The sequence below is a fragment of the Pinus tabuliformis genome, chromosome 9, assembly GCF_031772625.1.
Source record: "Pinus tabuliformis cultivar Carrire ecotype Pingquan chromosome 9, CPIR1, whole genome shotgun sequence".
Classification (NCBI taxonomy): domain Eukaryota; kingdom Viridiplantae; phylum Streptophyta; class Pinopsida; order Pinales; family Pinaceae; genus Pinus; species Pinus tabuliformis.
In genome coordinates, this window is record NC_142307.1 from 1,760,127,455 (window position 1) to 1,760,132,932 (window position 5,478).

Consider the following 5,478-nt stretch of genomic DNA (forward strand, 5'->3'; position numbering starts at 1 on the left):
CCCATGGTCCACGAACCATGGGTAGATCTTTTACAACCAACATTACATTTCCAAAATAAGGGCGAACAACCCTATGACTCTTTAACATCTATGCACTCTGCGACCAGAAAATGCACAGTATTTACACTTGGATGACAAAATTTGACCAAAATATGGGCCTTTAGCCCCAAACCTGCCCTTGGGGGATCCCACACCCAACAACTGCGCAGTTTTTTAGCACTGTAGGGTCTTTACAATTTATGGGCTCAATGGCTCTAGGTTGCCTCTGATTTCTGCGCAATTTCCAAGTTGAAGGTTGCCTACCATTCAATACTGAGCATTTTCTGAGCTCAAGGCTCACTGGGAGTTAGGACTGCACAATTCCCAAGAGCAAGGCCAATTTCCCTCAAGAATTACATAGTTAGAGATCGACTTGTGGATTATAAAATGAACTGAGTGATAAAACACAAGCTAATATGAAAAAAATAAAGCTAAGTTGAAGCACAAATACCTGGATTAGTGCAAGATGAGTTGTTGTGGTTTAGAAAGGAGGCTCCAAAATCGAAGCATAGACAAAATTTTGGAAGGTGGTTGTAGCCACTACAACATTAGCAATGCATTAGTAGAACTCCAGCTCTCTATATGGGCCTTGTCTAATGCAAAGCGATTCTAACTCTTTCGGAAGTATTGTTCAGTTCTTCAATTATCATAGCTTCTTAACTTAGCTTGAGTTAAAGATGTAGTCCCTACCATTCTCTTTATTGGTAGCACACATGCCAAGCCAAGTAAAACTAATTTGTTTCGATTAGGGACGAGGGGTATATAGATGCACAAGTAAATAGACTGTCAGAGTTTTAGTTTCATCTTTGGTGTTGCTCTATTGCCAGCAGGCCTTGACAGTACTCTAACAGAGTCACTTCAGGAACACAAGCATTTCTCCACTGCCAGTGAGCCTGGACAGTACCCCAAAGGAGTTACTTGCTTCATTCCAAGATGAATGTTAGGTAAAACATAGTGATGGGTATCATTGGTGATTAACTAACGACTATGGAAGTTGGAAAAGGCAAAGAGGCAATAATTGGCTTTTTATTTATGAAAATAAAGGAAAATAGGAGAAAAGGGAGATGAAGTGTCACAACTTTGCATGAGAGGGAAATTGAAGGAAAAATGAAGGAAAATTAAGAAATTAGAGGCCTCAATAATAAAAAGGTTTCTAAGGATCAGTTCTCAGCTTTAAAAAAATAAAATAAAAAATTTAACTATAATAAGTAATTAAAATAAATATAATTAATAAATTAATTAAAACAAATAGGATTAGAATAATTAAAATTAAGAATTAATTAAAAGAAATTTAATTAAAAATAATTAAAATAAATAATTAATAAAATTATATAATAAAAATAATCAATAAAAATAATTAATTAAAATAATCACAATTAAATAATTAATTTAAAATAACTACGAAATTAATCAAAATAATATAACCATAACCCTAATAATAATAACATTTTATAAATAAAAAAATAAAAATAAATAAAAAATAATTAAAAAAAGAAGAAGAAGAAGCAGAAAAAATCACTAAATTAATTTGCAGAATTTTAAAACCCTATATATCATCCAAATCGACCCCACCTATCCATAACCCTCCTCTAATTGACCTAGAACAAACATAAAAGTTCTAAAACATTATAAGTTAAATAATTAGAATTAAAATAATTATAATAATCACAATTAAAATTAATAATTAAGTGAAATACATATAATTAAAATAATTAAAATTAAATAATCAATTAAAATAAAAATAATTAAATATAATTATAAAATTAATCTAAATAAATATATTTACATAAAAATTTACTCTAATTAATACTAAACATAATTAAAATTAATACAAAAACAAATTAACAATTACAATAAAACATATGAATGAAAACAAATAGAATAAGAATAATGGATTTACTATAATAAATAATGAGAACAAATAATTAATAAATACATTAAAACAAATAGAATTAGAATAATAATAATAATAATCAAAATAATTAATGAAATAAAATAATCAAAATAAATAATTAATTAAAATAATGAAAAGAAATATAATTAAAGATTAATACTAATTCAATTCATATAACCATGATGGAAAGGATCTACCATATATGTGAGAATAGGAACATCGAGGCTGAAAACCACTTCCTCTTAGAGTGCCCCGTGTACAACCACATTAGATCTCAATTTCATAATCTTTGTTACAATGCTGACCTTCCTAGCCTTTTACAATGTCAAAATTATAGTGAGCTCGGGAGGCTTCTCTCCAAGCTTTTTGAGCATAGGAATAAAATCTTAAATCAAAATAATAATTTGTTTCTTTAGGTCTCATAGACCAATGTGTGGTCTTAGCGGACGTTAACCATCATATATATATATATATATATATATATATATATATATATAATTAATAAATTAATTAAAACAAATAGGATTAGAATAATTAAAATTAAGAATTTTAATTAAGAATTAATTAAAAGAAATTTAATTAAAAATAATTAAAATAAATAATTAATAAAAATATATAATTAAAATAATCAAAATTAAATAATTAATTTAAAATAATTATGAAATTAATCAAAATATTATAACCATAACCCTAATAATAATAACATTTTATAAATAGAAGAAGAAGAAGAAGAAGAAAGAATCATTAAATTAATTTGCAGAATTTTAAAACCCTATATTTCACAAATACAATCAAAATTAACAAAATATAATAAAACAAGTAAAAATATAACTGTCGGCTAAACATCTCACGCATCTCTATATATTTAAAAAAATGGGATTAGTCTTTCAACAATTTTTCACATCCTGATGATGAACCATCGTTGCTAGTTCGAAACATTGACTATAAAAAAACCTAATGCGATGTATTCGGAAGATATGCTACAGAATCAAGAAACTTGCAAAAGCCTCAAAGACAAAATAGCTTTTTGTTGGTTAACTTTTTGTCAATTTTAGCTTGGAGTTCTCTTCAATTCTCTCACTCTATCATACTCTTGCACACTAAAAGAATTCTTAGAGCATGCTTGGAGCACTTTAACATTCACATGGATTTGGAGAAATAAGGTAAAGGAAAGAAGGAAAGTGTAAGGTGAAAACAATATCAACAACTATAACCAGATTTCTTTGCAGGTAACAGGTTGCATGTATGATCTCCTTTTTTATTTATGGATACATGGTATATGCATGTGACCATTTGGTTATGATATGTCATTGCAATGGAGGATTTCCTGAATTGGAAATGGTTTTTAGCCTTGCCTTTCCATTTCATGGATATCCATGGTTTTGTTTGATTTTTTCCACTTGCTTGTTTTTAGGTTCTAAGAAAAAAATTGGTAACAATCACATCAAGAAACATTTTTCTACCCATTTCAATCCAACCAATGTGGTTCATTGTCAAGACAAGATGAAGAATTAGATCATGGCAGCGGGTTCATAATCCCTTATGGTTGTGGGTTGGAACAAATGCTCTAGAACCCCTAGAACAACTTGGTTGAGTTACTAGTCCTAGAGCCTAGGTTGGGGCAAATGCTTTGGAGCCCTTGGTGGGTTGAGTTACTAGTCCCTAAAGCTAGGTTGGACAAACTCTATGGAGCCCTAGAAGGTTGTGGGTTGAGTTACTAGTTCCCGGAGCCCTAGACAACTTGTGTAGACATCGATCTGGTTGGTGTTAGTGATATCCAACTGTGAGGTGGAATCACTGGTTGAGGGTTGAGGTGGTTTGACCTATGGAAGCCCTAGTTTGGTTTGTCTTGGTTTATTCCATGAGATCCCATATTTATGCTTGGAATATGGCGCACGGGTGATTGGTTGAAAGAGAGATTTGGTTCAACCCAATCTATGGTCAGATGGTACGGGGAAGTCCTTGACTTGGTTAGTAATTTCATATGTTAATAAGAGTTATTCTTCTATTGTGATTCATGTATATTTATTGGCAATGTGTTTGTGATATTATGGTTGGGATGCCATGGTTTATATGTTGGTTATTGTCTTGTTCTATGTTGTTTATATGATGTGTATCTTCTATGGCTCTGGTTATGAATTGTTTATCTATTGATCAATTGATGAAAGTATGGACTAATAAGTGTTGTTGCAGCTATGTGGATAGGGAATAGGGACTTCTCATTTACTCTCAGATGAATCTAAAACTTTTATGATCAGATATGCATTCATGACCTGTAGCTTACATGTTCTCCATGTGTTTTCCATGTGTTTGACAAAATGTTTGTTATGATCTAGGCAGTCTAGGTCAAGTTTTTGAGTTGAGATTGATGTTTAGCTTTGTTTGACATGTTAAATATGATTCTATAAATTCTCAATCAATTATGGGCAATGGTCGAGAGGCAGGCCTAAAAAGGTAGCGCTAATCTCAGGACCACATGCCTAGAACTGGATAAATTGGGCTATAGCCGCATGGAAGTAGTGTTGTGCATGCAGTTTGAGGCTTATAACTGCATGCATGCCCTGTCTTGGGTGTGGTTATGGGCCCAGGGTAGATAAAATGGGTTCAATGGGGTGGCTTTTTAGCCTCTTGCTGACCTATAGTGCCTATAGGATGTCAGTATGTGGTTAGTTTGTCTGCCTCACTTCTTTAAGTTGATCTAGGAGGTTGATTCATCTCATAGTACCTCTTTGGCTTATGTTTACCCTGGTAGGCCGTGAAATTGGGTAAATGTGGGAGGGGTGGTTACACATTGCTATCAGAGCTCCCAGGTTCAAACACTTGGACTGTATGGGAGGAATGTGTTTGTCGTGCATGCATGTTAACTGTCTATGTGTGTTATGCATGCATTGGAATAATCATTGATGTAGTTGTTTCATCATGTAGAGGCTAACGATGTTTATGTTGAGATTATTGATATGTTGATTTCTTTATATGTACATACGTTGTGCAAATCCGGATTGATTTTGTAGACAAGATAGCCTCCCCTGAGCTTCACTGAGGCATGTTGATTATGTTTATATTTGGTTTATCTCACATGGAATGTTTAGAATAAGTAAAATATCAAGATGACAAGAAAAATGGTGGACTACAGTTCATGTGATTTTCCCTACAGATCAAATGAACAACATGGTGATGAGTACTCCCTTGACATAACAAATACATTGAGAAGTTTGAAAGAAGAGATCAGAAGTTGTAAGGAAGATAATGACAAGATCATTCAGTCACAGGAAAGACTAGCTAGGGCACAGGAAAAGTAAGCAGTCATCTTTCAGAGTCTATCATATTTGTAGAGACAGGGACCACTTAGGATCATTCATGGACAGGAGGAAAGGACCAATGGGACATATGGCAGCAAATCTCAATCAGGATACAATTTTGACATGGATGACACAATCAAGGATGGTAGGTTCTTGGATACACCTGATAGGAGGGGTAATGACCATGGGTTTTATTCTAGTTCTAGTTCAGAGAGACAACATCAACATAATTACCACCATTCGTAT